The sequence below is a fragment of the Mytilus galloprovincialis genome, chromosome 4 (assembly GCF_965363235.1).
Source record: "Mytilus galloprovincialis chromosome 4, xbMytGall1.hap1.1, whole genome shotgun sequence".
Classification (NCBI taxonomy): Eukaryota; Metazoa; Mollusca; class Bivalvia; order Mytilida; family Mytilidae; genus Mytilus; species Mytilus galloprovincialis.
The window spans coordinates 41,120,080-41,145,277 of record NC_134841.1 but is presented as its reverse complement, the minus strand read 5'-3'; the positions used below and the strand labels follow the sequence as shown (position 1 = coordinate 41,145,277).

The following is a 25,198-nucleotide window of genomic DNA, read 5'->3' as shown; positions in this document are numbered from 1 at the left end:
TTACCGTGACGTCATCAACGTTTTTTAATGATTGACTGCGGTTTAAAATGCAATCTAGAATTAAATTATAAGGAATGACTTTAATATTTTTTTCATTCTATTCAAAATAACATAAAAATGTGGTGCACACTTAAAAATAACACGCACCACATTTTTGATGTTATTTCTTCATAGACAGAAAAAATATGAGTCATTCCGTAAATGTCTTTCATAATTGTTCATTGTGTTATTATATATGCTTAAATCAGACAGTTTGGTTTTCTCTTTTTAATTGGTTACAGTGTGTTAGTCTGACTTGTGATTTTGTAGCATACTTTATGGTACGGATTTTGCACATTATTGAAAGTCTCATGGTGATCAGTTACATTGTATGCGTTCATCTTTGTACTTCATTTCATTGGAATTAATTAAGTTGTGATCCAAGTTTACATTAATCACGTGCAGCAACAATCTTTAATACAAAAAAACGTATACATTCTGTAAATTTCGTGGGATGATGAAATTATATACTTTCTTATCCATTCCCTTCCAATTGACCTAACGGAAGAAATAATATCATTACTGAAAGAAAATATATCATACAAGGTTTTATATCCTTGCTTCAAGACATTTATGTTCCGTTGGCTGTTTATATGAAATATATCTTATAAGGACCCTGAACTAATTATCAAATTGACACCTTATAGTCCTTGACTTATTAATAATTATGCTATAATGAAACTCTACTTATCACAAATTGTTTAACAGAATTCCTTTTGTGCGATTGGTCAAGTAAGATAATGATTAAACGAGTTTTATCTTGGTATTAGTTGTGTGTGCTAAAGGATTAATTCTTTGTATAAATGTAAATTTTGACCTCTCAATTCTATGATTTTTATAGCTTGAATTTCAATTTGGCCTTTGCTGTGCGTGCTTAAAGAATTATTGTTTGTAATAGAGATATCACTGACTTCATACTCGGGTATCGCTCGGTAGTATGGAGTATCGAATACTAAAATGATACTCGACTAATCGGTTTCTTTTTAGAAAGTTGTTGCTTTCTTAATCTTATAAACATTTTTTTTTCTTTTCAAGAGTGCCTCCCGTAAAATTAAATATTAAAATACGTTTCAAATGTTTGCGTTTGATTGTCTTTAAAATTCCTCCTAACAGAGGTAGGTTGTGAACAAGAGAACCTTTCTAATACCTAAACTTTATCTTTCTCCACCTGTGTATCGTCAGAGCAATTGTTTTCATCAAAAGGACTTAATTAAAAATAAAGTTAGGAAATTGCCTCGTCCTAGAAAAGTTGACAAGATAAAATTTCTAAAAATAAACAGTTCGTTGCTCTGTGTGTCGACCCTTAGCAAATGATCAGTCCGCGTTGTAAATAAATCATCACCCTTTATTAATCATCAAATTTAATTTGTTTACGGTTCCTAAACACTATTTTTTGAGATTATTGATAGTTTACTTATTTGGTATAAGTAGTAAATTGATATTAACTAACGTATAAAATTCAGGAACTTTTATCTAGTCATTGGTAATAATGTTGAGGGTGTTGTGTCCCTAAGAAAACGACAAACAATACATAACATGTGTATAATTTTGTGTTTCCATTTTGTAGATGGGTTTTTTCCTAGCGAGTACTCCGAGTATAGCTCGGTAAATTTACCGAGTACTCCATTTGTAAATCTTAACCAAGTTGACATGCCTAATTATTACAATTGAAATAACAATTCTAAACTCTATGAATTTGATAGCTTGATTTTCAATATGAAAATCTAAAGAATATCACTTTCCCACAGTAGTTTATTGGTAAACATATCACCACATATTTGCATTAAATCAAAATAAAGGAGGATCCATTAATTGAACCATAAAATTGCAACAACAAAAAATCCCTTCAATTCCATCACTAATTGTCAAATAGTAAATAAATGTCAATTTGACGTCACTTCACCATTATAAAAGGCAATTTGATTTATATAAAAAAGGTTTGGTAAATTCAAATGTGATTTTTAACTCAAATAACCATCTTTGTTTTATAGATTACTTTAACCAGATTACTTTAGCATAATCTCTTTTAGGGTAAGATAGCAAATTTCACAATTGAGATAACAAAGATATTTGAAGGCTGTTTATAGTTTTTCCCATGGCGGAATGCAAAAATAATGAATGCTTAAAGCAAAAACGTAATACCGAATTAAGAATATATTTTGAATATTGATATCTGACAAACATTACTTAGCGCAATATCTAAAGGATGTTATTCCATAGATTTATAGGACTATTTAGGCCAAAAAATGTCATTATCATACGTTCTGCTTAAACAAATGTGTGTTTCATACAATATAACCAAAGCCTGTGCAATGCAAACTTTAGATAAATAGCATATACAAAATAACCGAGGATATCAGAGACGACGAACACTACATTGAGACAATTTAACGACCTATCAATCCAAGATGACGTCAAAATAACTTGCAAAAGTTATGATTTCAATCGTTCATAAATTGCCCTAATAAAAGGAATTAAAAATCTAAAGCGTATAATCGTTCAAAAAGAACACGACGACAACATAGTCTTATCGGGGAGCTGCTAAAAAGCTGAAAAAAGCAGAACATCGGTTAAGGTAAACACATACAATTTAATGTTTACCTATTGACACTATGCAAGACTGTTTCTCAAGTAATTTGTCTTGGAAACTACCATGAATGCAATAAACCGGCGTTTTCATTACATAACTTTCGTATTGTCAATTCTGTTTTAATGACATGTTGTATCAAGTGTAAAACAATTCTCTAGTCGAATAAAAAATGTGGTAATTACAGCGTTTTGATGATTAAACTTCCAAAAGTTCAATAACAAATTTGTCATACATTTCAATTGAAACATAAATTACTCCCACCACAGTTTGATTATTGACACGTCTCAACCATTTCGTTTTGAAAAACAAACAACAGTTAAAACAAGGACAAACAACCAAGGATAAATATGTGAAAATGTTAAAAATTAAAAACCAACAAAAAATTCACGAACAAACACTCCCGTTCTCCCTCCAAAACAAATTAAATTATAATGGACGCAAGTCATAATAAGGTTTTTGAAAACCAATTGCAGTTGCAATTATTGCATAAAAACAATGAACCGAAATTTACTTGTTACACACAGATCAGCCGGTGCCATTGAGTGGAGTAGAAACTGCTATATCCTTCCCATGCGACTGAGCACAACCTCGTTATGTAAAGGGATTCGTGTTTTGTTTCGTGTATAGCCGTTTTTTGTGTTGGTAAAGGTGTTGTCAGTATTTTTTCTGCCGACAAGTTATTATTGACCCTTTGATATCTCCCCCTTGAACTTTTCCTACTGAGAACATTTGTGAAGCGTTAAAAACGATTTATATCAGTGCTGGCAACATGAAGAATTTATATGTACAGACAAAGGTCGCAAGTGGAAAAGACAAACTCGTGCGATGAACTACCACGTGAGATAAATATAATTGTCTATCCTAAAGATTAATTATTTATCATGTTATTGGGCGAGAGCACGAAAGATGACCCACACATCTAATAAAATATCCAACAGAGTCCGAATGACGTGGAGTGATCATGAAAGAAGACCCACACATCTGGAAAAAACATCAACTAGACTTCAATTGACGCAAAAATATCTTGATCAAATATCATTTGGCTGGTTTCCAGTTTTGTAGTACATATTAACAAAAAGACATGTTTATTCTTGTACGAATTATTTACAATTTACAATGAAAACTTTTGTACTTGTATTTTTTGTTGGCTTATTAAACAGTCATATCTAATTATTATTTTTTTAATTTTGGAGAATTTGATTTTGAAACCGGATCTATGAAAGTCTCAGTAATAAAGCGGTAATTGATAGATTTTACAGATTTAGAGCTGGACACATTGATGGACATATATCTATTGTTGAACCCCATTTTTTTTTAAATTTTCAATGGTTATTGGTTACATTCCTCATTGACGTGTATCGCTGAATTCTTTTAATTTCAAATGTTTGTTAACTATAAACGTAACATATTGAAATAATTTCAAAATAAATTGATAGGAATGTTTCAATAAATAAAGGCAACATTAGTATACTGCTGTTCAAAATTCATAAATCGATTCAGAGAAAACAAATCAATAAAACTTTTTTAATTTGACATTCAAATTTCTTAAAATCAAAAACATCTTGAGTTCAAAGCATACCTCAGTTTGTCTACGACCGAATTTTTATCTTTGGAAAATAATATCTTTATTTCAAGGATAACTTTAGTTAGACGAAAAAGTCTTTTTATCACCAATAAAATGCAAAGACGTTAATTTCGGACATAAATGAACTAAATTTGAATAGTTAATAATAATGTTTTCATTTTCAAATAAATGAGTGTAATTATTCAACATTCAATTTCAATTACTAAAAGGCATACATAATACTTAAATGTTTGTTGAGGAGAACATACTATGCTTTACTTTCTTTTGGAATGGTTGGTTCCCACTTTTGTCATCACAATGTTTGAAGGGGAGTCGGTACAACGCACAAGATTTTATTTTTACATTGGGAGGTTTAAAACACACTGTTTCTGGTTGTTCTAAAAAAAGAACATCAACGTGTGACAAACCTTATGCTTACATCCAATTTCTGAAAATCGGTCAAGCCCTGAATAAGAATATTTTAAGAATAGTTAAATATGTAATGTGTACAATGATAACATTGTCTGTTAAATTAATTATAACTTTATAATATTTACGGACAAAGGACGCACAAGTTATTAAGAATTATTTATGTTGTGGGTGACCACATGACGTTAAAATTATTCACTATTTATGTCATTCATTTGAATGAAAAATTAAAATCAATAAATACGACGCATTCGTTTCGAAATATCAAATATTACATTGTGGTATATCACTATATATGGTTTTCCAGTACATATCAACCAACGTCGCTTATGTTCTAGTACAAATGATAATAAAAGATAAATTATATATAAGGAGGTATGTGCACACTGCACTTGGTATCATATGTTATTAATACAAATTGCAGCTGTCTGAAATAAGTCTTAAAGAGATAATAGTCAGGATAAAGAATGACTAAAGAATGAATATTGCAGTCGGATTACTTCGTGTAAATGCCTGATTAACTTGTTTCTATAACTGTTAATGGTTATTTCATTTACTGGAACAGGGTCAATAAAGGCAACAGTAGTATACCGCTGTTCAAAACTCATAAATCCATGGACAAAAAACAAAATCGGGATAACAAACTAAAACCGAGGGAAACGCATTAAATATAACAGGAGAACAACGACATAACACTAAAATGTAACACATATAGACAAAATCCCACGAGAATAACAAATATAACATATATATATAACATCAAAACCAAATACATGAATTTGGGATAGACAAGTACCGTGACACGTCTTATCGCAATGTGAATTTACACTCAAAAATAAGAGAAAACAAACGACACAACGTTATAATGTAATACACACAGAAACGAACTATAATATAACAATGACCATATTCCTGACTTGGTACAGGGCATTTTTAAAGGAAAAAATGGTGGGTTGAACCTGGTTTTGTGGCATGCCAAACCTCGCACTTTTATGGCCATGTGAAATATAACATCAAAATGACAACACAGGACTACAATATAAATAAATTGGAGAACACAATTGACAAAGAATCACACGAACAACAGCCAACAAAAGGCAACAAGTTCAAAATTTTAATACGCCAGAAGTGTATTTTGTCCACACAAGACCTATGTGTGACGCACAGATACAAAAGTTTGAAAGCCGAAACGAGTACAAAGTTGAACAGCATCGAGGACCAAAAGATCAAAAAGGTTGTGCCAAAAACGGCAAGGGTTTTCTGTTAAGTTACCAGAAAATCCCTATAATTTAGAGTAATTTATACTTTTGCAAACAGTAAATTTAATAAAATGAATATTCAAAAGATGTACATGATAAAGCTGAAGTATTAATACAGATGATGTTGGACTGTTGGTCCCCGCGTGTGTTGTCATTAGCTCTGTAGTTAGTGCAATTACAAGATTTATAATGTATACTTATTAAAAATTCTTAGTTCATAAAGTACAAACTTCACGAAACTAATTTTCAACTCCATCGGAAAAAATGGAAAAATGAATTTGGCTTTTCTGCTTAAGTTCGTTTTTTATCATATAGCTGATAATGTTTCGGCGTATTTTTGCATTCTTGGCGTTCTTATAATCAAGCTTGAGCGCTTCAGATGTAGGAGAAAATAAACACTTTATAAATGGATAAAGTGTTTACCTCATTTTGTTCATACCCCTTGATTTTCCAGGTAAATTTAAAAGAAATAATGGGGTGTCCGGAATATTTTGCGATGTGATATATTAGAAAAAATCTACATTAAGTTCGTATAAAGTTCTCAAAACGCGTAAAAACGCTATGATGAAATATGCGCGGTTTTTAATTTTCCTATGACCTTGAACTTTATTACGTTGTTCATCTACGTCTTTAATGTTTATAGCTGGTTCAGTTTAAAGTAAATGATCCCATTCATCTACAGAATCTTGTTTAAAACAAATCTGTCATTTTAACATATTTTATGTGCTTCTATATGTAAAACAAATAGGATCAGACATATGTTATAACAACTGCGATACTCCCTATTGAATATATATCCCGATCTTCATAACTGCATTACGCAGATCCTTTTAACCTTCGACCATAATATGTGTCATTGCGTTACTTGGTATGAATAAAATGTAAAATTACTACAATACAACTGCAAAAAAATGTGTTTCAAAAGACAGTTTTCTATTTTTAAAATGCTATTTAATATCCTTCCTAAATAAAATTAAAATCTTCTAATATTTTAATACACATAACATGAAACATAAATAGATCATCCGCTGAAGCTTTTTAAATGCATTAGATCCTTTCAATTTTTGATATTTTTCCAAATTACGTTTCACGATATTTTCTTACGAAAACAGCAATTTTCAAATTCTTGAAACTTCAAGCTAAATAACATCTTAATCATAATATACGACAATAGAAGTAATACTATAAAACTGTTTATTACTTCAAAACGCTAATATGTGCAGCTTTATAAATACGTTTCAACAGTAGGTGAGAGTTATATAGATCAGAGGTAGTTGAAATAACAACCGTTGAAGCATTCATTTGGCTCAAGTAGTGATAATAAAATTAAAGAAATTTTAACCTTGGGGTGACTTGATACTTAAGTGTAGAAACTTCATTTCTGATCGCACTTTATGAACATGTTGAATTTTACAAATCTGACAAAGAATGGTAGCCTTTTAATATATCTATTTTCAAATTTAAAAAAAACTTGTATATCCGTAAAAATAATTATACCACATGGAGGCAGCTTTGTCAAAAAATATCTTTTTTTGGTACGTTGATAAAAAAAAATGGAAATTCTCGCAGATTTCCTGACATGCAAAACATGTGAGTACCAAGACCATCTTAAAGAGTAAATTGATAATAACTACCTTGCTGACTAACGTCCTTTGAATATCCCAGTGAATTTTGTATATGTATATTGTTGGGTTTTTTTTCATATAAGGTACATAAAAAGTCCACAATATAATGCAAATGGAGAGTTATCAATAATTAATTAACTGATAAAATTCTGTAATATCATATCAGAAATTTATATAAAAACTGGTTTGAATTGATGTGAAAAGTCACCAATGTTTCAAGATAACTGATAGACGCGTTATTTAGCTAGAAAACACCGCTTTGAAAAAGAAAGTCTGAAAACTCGAAAACGTAAAATCTGAATTGTTCCTAATCGAAAGTGAACTGATATCAATAAATATAAACAATTCATTAAAGTTTTATAAAAAATGTTTAAAGCATTTTTGACTTATAGTCCGATAACTTGAAAATCCCTAATTTTTTTTGTCTGAAAATTCTGAAATTTAAAGTTGATTTCCATCGTGATAAAAAAAATATGTGGTTCTAATTAGGTCTTTCAACTTTTCTGTGGAAAGACCTATTGTATTTCTTCTGATTATTTTTTTTTTTTTCTGCCACATTCTGAAATTTTTGTTTCGCAATATGTCGCTTAGATATTTTTAAAATTGTATCGTATAGTTTATACGCTTTTAAATTTCACTCTGCTAAGACAAACAATTTTCTTTGTAAGAGTTATCTCCCCAAACACTGTTTCCCTTGTGTCCACTACTCCTTTCGCAGCCGTAAAAGATTACGACAAATTTATTTTATAAAATTGCTGGTTATATCCTTCGCATGATTTGTCCTATTTGAAGCGATATAAACACTCCATATGAGAGTTATTTCCCCTTATGCACTTGATATTAGTAATATGGATTTCTAACTGGTAAACCATAAGTGATAGAGACCTAGGGTCTTTTGATTTAAGGTCCTTGGTCCAAAAACATGAAAATAAAGTCAAGGTCAAAGGTCAAGGTCATATTATAAATTGGGATTTTGGCTTATTTTCATTTATTTTTAAAATACATATAAGATATCAACAAATTATTTTACCTAAATTGTTAGTTGCGACATGTCGTTACTTATAAATTTTGGCTGAAAGGTTACGTAAACAATAAATGGACGTTTTTGCCCATCTTATATTTAGAGTTATGCTTAAAGTGATTTAACTCATTTACCATACATATTAAAGACCTCGCGTCTTTTGATTTAAGGTCCTTGGTTTGTGTCCTTGAAATTGAGGTCAAGGTCATTGGGTAATAAGACGTTCTAGATTTGACTTTTGCTTTAAATTCATATTTATACATCATATATCCATAGGAACTGACATTTTAGACTGATTTTTAATATTTTCAAATCAAAATAGCTCTTTACTGGTGGAAAGACCTTCAATTTTCAGTTTTTAATTCTAATAGTTTTCCTAATTATAGCGAAATGCATTTGCTGTTTTCATATCCGTTAACCCTCTTCCAGTGGATGATATTAGTACAAACATTGCAGTTGAAAGTAATGACGATGTCATATGTTCATTCCCAGGTCTGTTTTTATCAGAATTGTTTTTGATTCTTTCCTGGTCATATTTTTCTGCGTTTTTCCTCCTTATAAACAGCTCTCATCATAGTCCTTGTCATGTGTTCGTGATAATTTCAAGTTTTCTTTTTTACTTTTTCAATGATATAAGTCCATTTGGTTCAAATGAAATGGAACCACCTGCCGAATCTACCGAAACCAACAAAATATGCAATCGTTTTTTAAACCATATAACCTTTGATAAATATACAAAGGAGACATTAGGATGGAATAAGATAGTTACACTTTGAATATTTGTTGTTCTATGCTTTTGATCCATTCAATCTTAAGCAAGAATTAAAATTAATGAATTCGTGAAAATATTGATTTCGAAGAAACATGATGCAGATAATTTCATAATATTATAAAGGAGGGGGGATAAACAACTTATGATTGTATGATTATGGATACACAAACTATCTAAGGTTAAAATGCAGACCATCAAAAGTGAAGTTCATTGTAATGTCGATGTGTTTGGTTCTAACACTTTTTGCTTAGAGCGCACTTCATAAAATATATTGCAGAAAAACATACCTCTGGTAGTATGGTTGGTATCTAACGATAATATGTATTATGCGTTTCGCTTTTTGCCGTAACACTGTCAGTTTGCTTTCGACTTATGAGTTTGGATATTCCTTTGGTATCGTTCGCTCTCTTTTGCTTTCGGATAAACCATTAACAAAGATAAATAACATACTCAAACTGTTCAAATAGAGTTACTTGGAAAACGTTTAAAATCGACATCAGGAAATGGTTTACCCATACGCTTTGTCTGCGTCGTAACTAAATACAGATATTTTGCCGGTGTTAGACCTTTTTAAACTAGAAGCATTGTCTCATCTTTCAACTTACCGATTGTGTTATACTCTCGTGATGCCGTCATATTTTTTTTTGTTTTTCAGCCCGATTTATTTACACTATGATAACAAGTTGTCACCTGCTTGCATCAAGTCAATCAGAAAACCTGTTTTGTTAGATTGATTGAATGAATATCGTGAAGACATCAACATATAGTCAAGATTTGCCCATGTTTTGAACTGAATGCAGACTGACTTGCGACTCTTTAATTGTGAAAATCACCTGTCATTAGAACCATATTTAGCTAATGGATATTTTAGTACAGATAAGCGCAATAACATTGTTTAAGTGTGCAAAAGTCAGACGGAAACAAAGTGCTCTAGCATTAAACTTGAAATTTTCTGAACTTTTTTATGGCCTCGCAACTAAGTTGTCTGTGCCATATAGTTTTACCCTTGTCCGAAATTCCGAAATTCCGAAATTCCGTAATTCCGAAATTCCGAAATTCCGTAATTCCGAAATTCCGTCATTCCGCAACAAACCATTATACGGAGTTTTTTCTAAACGCCTTCAGATATTCGGCTGATTTTTGGTATGTGAGTTAACCATGATGAGTTACAGATCAAGTTTAAGTTTCGTTCCGCGCCACTAGCTTTTGCCGAAATTACGGACTTTGGACTTTGAGAAATTGTTGAAAATCACAGTTATACACTTTTTTTCTAAACGCCTTCAGATATTGGGCTGAGTTTTGGTATATGAGTTAATCATGATGAGTTACAGATCAAGTTTAAGTTTCATTTCGCTCCGCTAATTTTTGCTTTAATTACAGGCTTTGGACTTTGATAAATTTTTGAAAATTACAATTATGCAAACTTTTTTTTCTAAACGCTTTCAGATATAGGGCTGATTTTTGGTATGTGAGTTACTCACGATGAGTTACAGATCAAGTATAAGTTTTGTTCCGCTTCGCTAATTTTTGCTGAAATTACGGGCTTTGGGCTTTGATAAATTATTGAAAATCACAGTTATAAAGATTTTGTGTCCACACGTGTTGTTGAAATTGCAGATTTTTCAACTTTTTGGGATAGGGCCATTGGTGTCGCTTTGACACATCTAGTTTTGAAATGTTTCTTATTAACACTCTTTTCCTCGAAATATGTGAAAAAAAAATGTTTGAAAATGCTTCTTAATCGGCTAAATAAATAATATTACATGTGGCGTATCGTAAAAGTCAATTAGATATCCGCTTAAAAAAATACTTTCAAAGAATAACATGATGTTTTCTAATAAAAGACAGATACAGCAACCATGAAATATCTTCCTTCCAGAAAATAAAATGTTCAGGAAAAAACTTAAACAGCCAATTCAATGATTACATTTGATTTTATTGTTTATGATGTTTGCAAAATATACTTTAAACTCCTATTAAACTAAATCATAATAATCCCACGCGTCATGTGCTAACTTGTGCCGATCCTTGCATGATCAAATACAATTTACAATAATTCAAAATTCAACATCAAATTAAAATTATTAACATCGTTCCAAGAAAAATCACTTTTTAAATAAATTATATCGGCTTGTTACGCAGAACCATTTGTTATCTGTTAAACACAGATCAGGGCAAACCAACACAACCATTCTGTTCAATAATATTGCATCGAGTGGGGGTGTTTGCCCATCTGTAAATGCAACTCCCACTACTTCAAAAGTTCAATTATTCACAATGAAAAATAAACTGTTCTTATATTAGAAAACATCTTGCATGGTTAATATGACAGTACAAATATATAGCCGGCCTTTTGGAGCAAATATTTACCACACTGGATACAGTGTCATTGGATTATACAAATGTAATAATGCAAGGAACGTAAGTAAGCGGAAAGAACTGATTAATTGGATGCATGAACGAATACAAGGCAGAAATTACCATTTTGTTTAAACTTTTTAAATTTTATATTCATTAAAAAAATTAGATTCTTACAGCTTCTCTATATAGTGTGGTTAAGTGTTGGCACACAATTTCATACATTTTCATAGAATTCATCTAAACATGTATACTTTCTTTAAAAAAAAATACCGTATAGCTATACACTATCGTCTTAATTCTATTGTTATTTCTGATAAGATTATAAAATATTGATTAATCGGATTTCCTAAATTAATGCTAAACATTTTCAAAGCGGGGATTAGCTGCAGCAGGCGACTTCTTGACACGTGTTTTCATAGAACACCAGGGTTGCGTTCAATATCGTAGCGGCTACATAGGGCTAGGTAGATTTTTGTCTACTGAACCAGTAGCTAGCCTATCTGCTATTAATTTCTATGTAGCAGCTAGGGTAGGTACACGTTCAATATTTATAAATCTACGTAGCCCTATATAGCTGCCACGATATTGAACACAACCCTGGATTTTAGTAGACATCCTCTACTTTCAACGACATCAAATCGTAAAAAGTTCAACTGAAATAATCGGTAATACTATTGACGTACATTACAAATACACCAACATATAATTAAAACTAGACAAAGATGATGTTTCATACTTGGAATCAAGACATTCATTCTTTTAATTATAATGTATGCGCTTATTACAGTTTACTATATATATAATGGGCGGCACAAAATGATGAATGACAGTTCCAGTGCTATAATGTTCGTTGATCTGTCAGTTAAAATCGATTGTGTTTTGGTCAGCTTATCTTTACTAAAAAACTTTCAATAAATTGTATGTTAGGATCAATTCAGAATGGATTTATTGCTAATCTAAAAGTGCAACTTCAAATAAACATTTAATACATAATAATGATATATAATAAAACTCTTCTACATTATCCATATCAAATGACAGAAAGAACCGAAGAAGCGTTGAAAGCTGTGCATTTTAACAAGACTGTCTCGTAAGACTGCTATACATTACCTTGCCGCATCTTGAAAACGATTTGAATTTACTAAGGCGAAGTTTCCATAATTAACATAAACTAGAGGCTCTCAAGAGCATGTGTCACTCACCGGTTACTGTATTTCCTGATGTCGGCCATCTTGGTTGGTAAGCGGGGTCATTAGACACTTTTTTAAATAGATACCCTAGAAATGATTGCGGCCAAGATTGTGGTTAAATTTGGCCCATGGTTTTAGAAAAGAAGATTTTTGTACAAGTTACAAAAATGACAAAAAGGTGTTCAATATTGACTATAAAGGGGAATAACTCCTTAAGGGGTGTCCTGACAATTTTGGTCATGCTGACTTATTTGTAGATCTTCCTTTGCTGAACATTATTGCTGTTTACCATTTATCTCTATCTATAATAGTATTCAAGATAATAACCAAAAACTGCAAAATTTCATAAAAATTACCAATTTTAGGGCAGCAACCCAACAACAGGTTGTCGGATTCATCTGAAAATTTGTAAGGGGATAAATTTTATTCTGATGGACGTTTAAATCTTGAAAGATTTGCCCTTAATGTCTTAGTTTCTTAGATATAAAGCAAAAACTGCATTTTATCACTATGTTCTAATTTTAGCCATGTCGGCCATTTTGTTTGGAAGGCGGCGTCATCGGACACATTTTTTAAACTTTATACCACAATGATAATTGTGGCCAAGTTTGGTTAAATTTGGCCCAGTAGTTTCAGAGCAGATGATTTTTGAAGAAGTTACAAAAAATGACCAAAAGTTGTTCAATAATAAGTCATCATGACCAAGAATGTCAGAGGACCCCTTAAAGAGCAATAACTCCTTAAGGGGTCCTCTGACATTCTTGGTAATGATGACTTATTTGTAGATCTTACTTTGCTGTACATTATTGCTGTTTACAGTTCATCTCTATCTATAATAGTATTCAAGATAATAACCAACAACTGCAAAATTTCCTTAAAATTACCAACTCAGGGGCAGCAACCCAACAACAGGTTGTTTGAAAATTTCAGGGCAGATAGATCTTGACCTGATCAACAATTTGACTCCGTGTCAGATTTGCTCTAAACACTTTTGTTTCAAAGATATAAGCCAAAATATACATGTTACCCCTGTGTTCTATTTTTAGCCATGGCGGCCATCTTGCCTGGATGGCCAAGTCATCGGACACATTTTTTAGACTATATATCCCAAGGATGATTGTTGCTAAGTTTGGTTAAATTTGGCCCAGTAGTATCAGAGGAGAAGATTTTTGTAAAAAATTACAGACGCCGGACGACAGACGCCGGACGACGGACGCCAAGTGATGAGAAAAGGTCAGTTAAAAATGATATTATGTTTGAATGTTTAAAACTCGTTGATGCAGGTTACACGATTAAACATATAGTTTATGAACTAGAAATCTAGTTCAACTCATTCGAAATGTGTTTGTCTTATGATAATGAAGTCAATTGAACAATTTGGTCATTTGTATAATCAAAAGACAATGTTTAAGATACGGATAAAGATAAGAAACTGAAAATAAAAATATGAAAAAAAACTTAATATATTGTGAAATATTAATAAAGGAACATTTTTCTCAAATAAAACGAGAATCCAAAAAAACTAAGTGATTCCTTTCCCACATGGTGTACCGACTGGTATATTCTTTATCAGTGCAAGAGAAATATGGCATGCTCTTGTTGTCAATTCGTTTGGTGCGTTTGAGCTTTTGATTTTGCCGTTTGATTAGGGACTTTCCGTTTTCAAATTTGCTCGGAGTTCTGTTTTCTTGCGATATAACTTTTTTCTGTCAATACAATATCTACGCCATGTGACAAAAATCTGATAGCAGAAAACAATACAATAAATAATACAACTAACTTATTCTACCAGATAGAGCTTTACCATGCATTTTTGCAAATAGTTAAATAGCTTAATTGTACGCGATGTGAATAAGCTTTTCACAAAAGAGATGATTCTAAATAATTCTAAAGTCGGTATCTCGAAAAGGCTTTTTTGTCGCATATGAGGAAATAAATTACTTTTTTGCAATCTGTAGGTGTTCTGTGAAATACAACTCCCACTATTTCAAAAGTTCAATTGTTCACAATGAAAGTAAATGGTACTAATATTAGAAAACATCAAGAATGATGGATTTTACTATGACACGACATTGTATATGTGGTCGGTCTTTTCATAACGGATGCTTATTATATTGGATGCAATGACATTGGAAATTACATACGTAATAATGCAAGGAACGTCTATAAGCGAGAAATGATTGATTGACTGAATGCATGAAGGAAATTGAAAGGCAGCATTTGCAATTTTGCGCCCACTTTTTGAATTTTTAATCCATTTTATAAATTCGACTCTTACAGCTAGACAAGGTTCTAGTTTCTTTAAAATATGGATACATTTTCATCTTTTTAAACAGAATCAATCTGATTGCCTACTAGTCATTTCAGCAGACTACCGCGAAACACGCGTAATACGTGTGACACGTGTTTCCAAAAAAACCCAGATTTTAGATTTGAAATCGAAATCGCCCCTAACTTTCTATACTTTCAACGACATTAAATTGTAACAAGTCATTTAAAGTCATCAGGAATTCTTTTTGACCTACAGCATAAATATGCTGAATTATCATTAAACCCAGATAAAGACGATATTTACATGCTTCGAAGTAAGACCTTTCTTCTTTTAATAACTATGTACGGGCTGTTTTCAGTTTAATATATACTTTGCATGGAAGGAACCAAATGACTGATGATAATTCTAGTGCTATAATATTCACTGATCTGTCAGTTAGAATCGATTATGTTTCATGGTCAGTTTATCTTAACTGACAAGTTGATATTAAATTATATTTGAAGATCAGTGCAGCATGGGTGTAATGCTCATCTACAAGTGCAGCTTCAGATATAGAATGAATAAATAATAATAACATATATTAAAATAAAATTCTTCTAAACAATTAAGTTCTGAAGATAGTGTCAAGGAGTAGAAGTGTAAAGCACTTTACGTTTTAACAGTTTCGCGGGATTGCTATATTAAACCCTATCGCATTGACAAAGCATTTGGATACTTTTAATCAAATGGCAAAGTTTCAATAATTAACATAAAAAAGATATCTTTTTTCGCTTGATTTTCTTTACCTCAAAGCAATCGTTATACTACTTTTTGAAATCTTCTAACAGACTGAGTATAACACTTCAGCATTTATAGTAGTATTAGTTTAGCTATACCCATAATAGTCAGAAGATAAGAATTTTTTTTGAATCAGCAATTAATATTGGCAACCCCGTAAACCTTTTGGTTTTTTATTTGAAATTCTTGGTCATCGCTTTTCTAAGAGAAGTGATATACGGAGTTCAGTATTTTTGTGTTTTTACTTTATACAAATGTTCAAAAGTCGTAAATCCAGTTTAAATGTCCAGACGGAGAGGAAATTCGTCGGGTAATCGTCAGGAGTGAAACCGGTTGTGTAAACAGGTTTAAGCGTTAATATGTAAATATTATCCGCCATGATGAAGACTTGGTCAAAGCTGACACGAAAAAGTAAATTAACAAAAATACTGAACTCCGAGGAATATTCAAAACGGAAAGTCCCTAATCAAATGGCAAAATCAAAAGCTCAAAGACATTACACGAATGGAATATAATCAACAAATACACAGATCAGAAGACTCTTCTCGAGTTTTTAAATCTTTGACCTCGACAACATGTCCCACATGACTTTAGACGGAGACACATCGTATCGTATTGAAATAAAACATTTACAATGAAATTTTACATTCTGCAGCTTGAAAAAAATATCTAACATGTAAAGGAAAGATCAAGACAAGGTAGATATTTTCTTTACAAAATCTAGTTTACGCGTATATATTAAATTTAGTCCTGGTATCTATGATAAGTTTATTTACAAGTTAAGGAAATTTCATTCTTCGCATGTTTGTCTTTGGAGGTCTAATTACCAAGTTTTGTCATGTAAAATAAGTATGTTAATTTCAAAGATAATCCCTTCATTTGTATGGCTTTCACTTTGTCATCGAAAGTAAGAGTACGGCTATTGCTATTGAGAAACGAATGAGCAATGCTTCGAAGAACTTAAATTTTATACATTGTCAATATTTCTTCGTCATTCTTGAAGGTCAACTTATTTACATTGATAGTCTGAATGGAACATCCATTTAAAACGATTTCATTCATGTTACATCTTTAGATGAAACCTTATATGTATACAAAACAAATATCAATTTTAATGTTTTAAGTTATAAAAAACTTAATATCTTATGGCGAATAAAAATATATTCCTACATTGAGCAGTTTTTATTGGTCTGGTTTTCAAAACACCTTTGTCCGTCATAAATCCGGTTTTCTAAAACAGTTATATCATTGCATTAAGATTGTCATGTTTGTATCATTAACTGTCGTCGCATAATTATTAACATCCAAACACGTTCCAATTTTCTGCTTAATATTTAGCTTTCTATTCATTGATTGTGATTAGCTATCACAAAATTTACAGGAAAATTGATAACAACTACATCATGAAACATATTTTTAGTGAGTGCAAATTATATGGTCATTATTCCGTGTTTTATAACTTATTTCCATTAAAATATAATGATGACAAGTGCACATGCATTCTGTTACTCACGTGGTTCAAACAAGTTATAAAAGCACAATTATATGTCGATTACGTTGCTCTCCTCTCAAAAGAACAATATATCAGCTCAAATACACAATCACAATTCCCACTTGCTTTAGAACTTCATCCTAAGTGATTTTATACATGGTATGTACATATTTCTTTTCGTTCAGTGCTTCAAAATAAATCGAACCGTTGGTTTACTCTTGTGTTATTTTTAGAGGTTCTTTTAAAGCTTACTATATAAATATTTGGTGACGGTTTTTCCCACTGTAAAATGTCGTTACGTGATAATCGACAGTACGGATACACTTTTTCAACAAGATATTTGATACTATTAAAGACAAATTCCCTCTGGATTGTTCTCAAACACGAAATTTAATTCAATTTTGTATATTCTTGAAATCAAGACATTATTCACCGTTAAAATGACAAGTGAAGGTAAATGTTGAAATAATATACCCCACATCTAAAATAAAGTCAAACCAACTCTAAGTTAAAGGTTACTAGGACCAAGCTGCTTTGAATTATATCACATACACTTAATTCCTAAGGTCTTTCACATCTTTATGCGCATTAAAGATATGATTACATTAAATCGTGTTTGTAACCAAATTATAGTTGCTAAACGATCATGAATCAAAAGTATATTTCATATTTTAGTGTTTATTCAAAGAATGAGAAGGAGAGTCAAATTTAAAATCAAATTTTCTATTTAGATGCTTGGTTTTGTCCTTCAGTTAAAGATTGATAATTTATTTTTGTTCTGAATTGTCGGAAAATTAGGTGTTTTCCGTATGTTTAGTAATTAATTGAGTTTTAATAATTTCATTATTACAAATGGATAGTGTTTGTATACGATTGTTAAGCGAAAATTATTATATATATATACAATCAAGACTGTGGCGTTTGTTTTCCATTCAATTCGCAATATGCTCATTTAAGCATGTTTTATTATCTACAAGATGGTAAAAGACCCACATTTCTGTCCGTTCTATCAAAAACAACAACACACTGACTAGTTGTTTTTCAGAACACATTTCATTTTCCACAATTAATTCGTTACGATAATTCGACATTTCCATTTTTATCAGCAATAAAGTACGAAAACATGACAGACACCTTGACTTATGACCAATATATAAAGAGATTCAATGTAAAACAACAAGAACAAATTACCAAATTAATAAGCATCTTGGCGTAAGCAGTGGATATAGTCTAAGCCATGTTCATTTTGACAGTTACTTTTCAGGAAAAGTAATATTTATTTATCAAACAAATAAGGAAGGTCAATTGTTTACATCGCAGAATCTACTTCACTGTCCTTCCCGTAGAAATGTTACACACTTTTACATATTTAGTTTTTATTTATGCACAAAAGATGTTTTGCTGCAAACCCATTTGCGTATCTTTATGTTCAATCAATTTTTCTTCTTTAATAAATAAATGTAAACGACAAACTTTCATTATGTACAGGGGCATAGAATGTCGCAAACTTACAAATTGGAATTTTCACGTATGTGACTTACTGAGATCACCCCAGTTTTGGGTGTGGGGTTCGTGTTGCTTAGTCTTTAGTTTTCTATGCTGTGTTTTCTGTACTATTATTTGTCTGTTTGTCTTTTAATTTTGAGCCATGGCGTCGTCAGTTTATTTTCAATCTATGAGTTTGACTGTCCCTCCGGTATCTTTCGTCCCTCATTTATGCGACTGTCATACAAGTGAGAGGTGAAGCTAGCTGTGAAACCAGGTTTAATCTACACTTTTCTACATAAGAAAATGCCAGGTCATGAATATGACAGTTGTTTTCCGTTTTTGATGTATTTGCGCTTGTGATTTTGTCATTTGATTATGGACTTTTCGTTATGAATTTTCCCTCCGAGTCGGTATTTTGGTTATTTTACTTTTTCCAATTTTTTCACAAAACAACCAAAATAGTCACATGTGTACATTTTTAAGGTAGCACAATACAAAGATTTTATAACTCCAACTCCCAAGTTTTAAAATGCTGTAACTTTCTTAATAATGCTTGAAAATTTATACAAGTGGTAGTTTTGGATAGCTAACAGATTACTCTTTCAAATTAATGCAATGTTAGCATTATGCAACAATTATGTAACCAATTATAATGTTAACTGTGTCTAAAATATTTTTCACCAAATTTCCACTTTCAAATGAAATTAGCTTCTGCATAGGTATCCCTAGAGGGTTGATTTTATTATATGTTGTTCCTATGGCCATTATCTACAAAAGGGTGTCTCAGATTTCAGATAGAATGTATAAAACAAATTTTACACCTAATCAAACATTATCTTCTTTTATGTGGTTAGGATGTTTACACTAATTAGAGATTTATGAGAGAATGGAATACCATAAGAACAATTTGAGACACCCTTTTGAAGCCCATGATGTGTTGATTAAGATTTCGTTAAAATTTTCTGTATACTTAAAGAGATGATAGAGCTAAATTCATTCAAGTAAACTGACCCAGATTTTGCCACTAATTACATAATAATTGATTACATAATGATTGCATAATAAAAATATTGCAACCATTTAAAAGATTAATCTTTTATCTATCTATATATACCTCTTTTATTATTTTCTATGCATTCATAAGAAAGTTACAGCATTTTAAAGGTTAGTGATTGGAAGTAAAAAAATCTTTGTATTGTGCTACCTTAATGCAGAACTTTTACAATAAAAAAATCAAAATTAATATTATTCTAAGATTCAAACCTGACTCTTTGAACTAAAATAAATTATTTGTTTGATACATTCTAGTGTCATCGTATAAAAAGTTTAAAACTAAGGAAACTTATTGCTTATCAAATATCGCCATTTATTTTAAATTATCAAAACATGTCGAATTCTTGCATCCATGGATCCGTCATTTTAAAAATTTATTAATAAGGAAAAGTATAAATCTGACATAAACTGATATAGAAAATAAAAGCTCCAATAATATATACTAGTATGCATTATAAACTATTAGTAAGAGCTTCGGTATCATTTAAGCATTGAATTATATTATTCCTTTGCAAATGATAATTGTAAAGATTCCGTAAAGCTAAACAATAACAATTGGTAGAGATGGTGGGCATGCATTAATGAGACCTCAACGCAAAATTCAAAAACAAACAACGGAAAAGACGTATACAATGTGACTCCTACAAATAGCAGACCTTGAAATACCAATTAGGAACAAAGAAAAGACTAATCCCAGGTGAAAATCAAAAGGCTTCTGTAGAAACGTACTACTAACTTTAATACACATGTCTAGTCATGCATGGTTATGGAGATCCAATTGTGCCACCGCCCCAAAACAAAACAATAAGATATAAGTGTCAGATAATAAAGCACTTTTCCACAAGTGCAAGTTTGTCTGCTGATCTTGTTATTTACAATTGTGGCTAAGCCACTCGGGTTTCCATAATCTACATCTACAGATATGCAATAACTTTCAGCTACAGTTTAAGTATATTCATGTTTGAAATTTTAACGAAGCTGCATAAATTAAAGATAGACATATTTCTATACAAACCAACATTGTGATCATCAATGAAGGAATGAAACACATGTCACAGTTGTTATCCATTCGTTTTGTGTGTTTCAGCTTTTGATTTTGCCATTTGATAAGACTTTCCGTTTTGAATTTTCCCCAGAGTTCGGTAATTTGGTTAATTTGCTGTTTACACACAGATCTAAAATCTTCTTTTAATAAATTTACTAAAATACACAGACTTTTCTGCAATTATCATACCTTATATAAATAGATCTTAAATTTCAAAGTATTCGTACGGACTGGGTGTAAATCATATGCTGGGGTAAATGTCAATCAAAAAGTTTACTAAAATACACGGAAGCTACTGCTAATAATTATTTTTATCTGTCATACTAATTAGACATTGTATGTATCAAAGTACTGGTAAATGACATTTAAAAAATTAAAGATTTCACGATGCAAGGAATCAATGCTGAAGAAAAGAAAATACTCGATACGGCTGATCATTGGTTATTCTTATATGAAAGGAAGAAGAGATGAAACCGTATAGCATAGTCGGGTGAAACAAATGATTTGTTACGGTGAATTCAATAACTGTTAGAATTTATTGTGAGTAGTGGTCGTAACATAAGCTTGTGAATGGAATGAAAAATGTTATTGATCATAGTACTAGTGTAAATATGAAATAACTATCAAATATCATTTTTCCTCGAATATTGGCTTAAATGATTGTGTGATACGTTTCTTTTAAATAAATAACGATATAAATAAAACTGATATTGATAAACAGATACTATTGAATTTGCTGGCGATATAAGTTGTTAAGACTTTCATCGGTTTGATATCTATACTGGATATTTTTTCTCATTTCATAGAATTTCTTCTACCTTTATGGATTAGCAGGTAAGACTTTGTACATAGCAATAGTGATGATAAAATTTGATATAATTATGAAAAAAGGTTAATTGAAATTCATATGTTTGCTTCGTTTGGGTTTTGCTAATTGAAGCAATTTGAATCGAAATTGAAAAATTACTTAAGAATTTATAATTTTCATAATTACACCTGTAATTGCAGCGGTGCTTTTTTGACAAATTGATCAACAATACTTTTATGCATTAATATATATTCATTCCAAATTATAAAGAAAGCTATGAAAAAAATCGTTATAAGTACAACGGATTCTATTAAACTTTTCAATCCATTATGTTTTTGTTAAATAAATGCACTATTTGTATTTAATTTTTTTTTTATTTTTTTTTTATTTTTATGAAAATTGAAAAAAAAAATTTTTTAACTTACACAAATCTCGACACTGTTTTCATTTTTAATTTTATGATAAACAATATAACTTTTTTTTATTTTTATTGATATTTTTTTCCTTTCAACATAAAGTTATAATTTGACTGAGTGATACCTGCTTTATGTTTTTGATTTTGCTTATTTTTTTCCTTTTTTGGGGGATAGAGACACAAGGGCTGGAATAAGAAGCAAACTTTGAATATTTAAACCGAGTTTATAACTTTCAAATTAATCCCACTAATGCACAATAAAAAGACCTGCTTGTATGTTAAACGTGCGCGAGAAAAATCGGCCTTCCGTCGTTTAAATGAGTAAATGTAAAGTTTGATAGTTTTGATTATTGTTTTTCTATCGAAGCAGTGTAGCCTTTCTACTTTGCATCTACTTACATTTTACTTCATTGATATAACAGTGTTAATTTGTTTTGTTCAAAGACAATTTCATTTTCGATGAGGAATGTTGTTATGGATCATGATAGTTAGAGTTGTTTTTTGTATTTCCAAATTTATTTTAAGAACAGTAAAGCAGTTTTATTAAGAACAAAATAAGAACTTTAAGGTTGGTTGATGGATTTCGAAAGTCATAGACAATAGTTTTGGGTCCTAGGGTATTCAAAATAACAATGAATACATAAAGGCAACAGTAGTATATCGCTGTTCAAAAGTCATGAATCGATTAAGCGAAAACAAATCCTGGTTTCAAAAGAAAACCGAGGGAAAACTTTAAGAGGAAAACAACAAAACAATCAAATGCAACATACATGGATAACAACTGCCATATTCCTGACTTGGTACAGGACGTTTAAAAACAAATGAAACTTAATAAGAATCTATGAGTCACAGAATACAGTTGTTTACCTTTCTTCGATCATTTTATCAGAGTGACTTTTAAAATATCATACCAAGACAGCCAGTGGCTAATTTTTGCAAAATATATATTTTGCAAGTTCTGCTATTTACGTGTAGAAAGACATGGACTTCGACTTTCGCTTGAAATGGTTTTGTTATCAGACAGCTAATTGATATTTTTTAATAGAAACATTCAATTGAATGTGATTTATCTTGCTTTAAAATACCTATGATTATTTTCAATTCGCTACGCATTGTTGTAAGCAACTATGCGTAACTTTAGATAGCACCAACTTACGTAGGCAAACGACGCCGAAACTGGTGCATAAGACGTTAGATTCATTGACATTCAAATAACGGTGTACATTAAAGCAATAAGAAAATATATATGAGGACGCATCTATAAAATGATGACGTCAGACTAGATATAGGATAAAGATACGTAAACTGCAAAAGGTTGATAAATGTTGCTTTTATAAATAAAAAAAAAACACATTTAAGATACCCGTAAGTGGGTTAATTATTAAGTATCTACAGTTTTAACAGGAGGAAAGAGAGGAAGGTTACTACGAGTCATTGTAAATCCTTCAGGGTCCAATCTATTTAAGAGGTTTTATACCGTTACAAGAAATCATAAAATCAATAATGTTCAACCCAAAAATTAACACTACGACCATTTTTTCAAGAAATTTAGATTCGTTCGGTTTGCATCCATGGTTTCTGAACTAATATTCATTATATAAATTGGTGGAGTGTTATACCCGAACATATTTTGTCCATTAAAACAGTTGATTATCATAATCCGTTATCATACTTTAATGAACAAAACTATGATAAAAGAGCAAACAGTATGCATAAGAGTACAAATATTTCAATTTAAATATAATTAATACAATTATTGAATAAGTTTGAAAATAATCAAATTATACTAACAGCATGTCTAGTCTGACCCTCTTGACATTCTTTTATTTATACAACAGCTTGCACCGAGCCAATAGCAAAACTTTCATAGAACATCGCTCGGATGCTTTAAAACATAAAACCATCATATAAACATTAGTTCAGTACTTGTTAGAAAATAACGATTAATAAACGCTGAGTTGATGATGCTTAACAGGTTTTGTGTTTTTTGTTTAGAGATTAACGAAGCAGCGATACAGATGTATCACTTAATTAATAACTGAGAGGGTTTTTACATGATAACCTTATGATATTTATACAAGAGATCGAACAGAACAATCAATGGAATAAACAGATTGTTTATAATTAACAGAATTATGGAATACAATATAAACGCTATAGGTTATGTGGTGTATGAGCCTATATCTGAATTGATATTTATAAAATTGTTTTTCGTTAGGATAGATATTGAAAATCAAGTTGTGCATGTGCATCGATTTGAATATTTTCTTACGTATATTCAGTGGATATGCCAATGTCTAGTTTAACATCGAAGGCATTATTCATCTTGCTTTAAGATGTGAACATACAGTTTAAATTGAAAATAAATATTTTCATTTAATCATTTTATAAAATTTTAAATAAGATCTTGAAAGAATGCCTTTAAAACGTCTATTATAGACAACAACTCTAATTAACGTGTTGACAGATTTTGAATATCCGGTTTAGAAACGAAGGAAATGTTACACAAAATAAATCTATTGCTTGGTTTGTTTGAAAGATCATGTCAATACCAAGTCTTTGTACTGTACTAAGAAAAAGTTATCAAAGATACAAGGTTTTCAACAAAGAAAGCCAGATCATAGTATTTTTAAATTCATATCCGTAAAGAAGATTGATGAAAAGCGAAAATTTTATAAATCAAAAAATCGTGCTAAATATGACGATGTTGCTTAATTCAGACATGCACAGAAGAATGGAAAGGATTTAATTGGAATTTTGATTCAATATCAACCCTCCCCCGATCAGAAGCTGGTCGATATGATTGGCCTAATCATTTCTTCATTTAATGATCGTAACTATCTGCTTTATGACGTGAAACAGTTTTGTTAGCTCAATTTTATTTTTTGTAACCAGATCAAATGTAATTACATTTGTTGACACTATCAAAACGACAATTAATTTACAAAATGATGTTCTTCACTCTATCGACGTGGCAATTTTGAAGTAAAATGCTTGA

At 30.8% G+C, this 25,198-nt stretch overlaps 2 protein-coding genes across 3 annotated transcripts in view; one reads left to right on the top strand and one right to left on the bottom strand.

The window, feature by feature from the left end:
• Positions 1-25,198, bottom strand: part of LOC143072160 (focadhesin-like) — a 292,655-nt gene that overhangs the window by 175,687 nt on the left and 91,770 nt on the right. The window lies entirely within an intron of this gene.
• The window catches only part of LOC143072161 (FMRFamide receptor-like), a 52,478-nt gene continuing 48,977 nt past the window's right edge, over positions 21,698-25,198 (top strand). Inside the window, exon 1 of one of the 2 annotated variants that reach the window (XM_076246980.1) lies at positions 21,698-21,811. The gene's annotated coding sequence lies outside the window, so the exon portion shown is untranslated. The remainder of the gene's footprint in view (positions 21,812-25,198) is intronic. The other variant, XM_076246978.1, reaches the window with a different exon arrangement.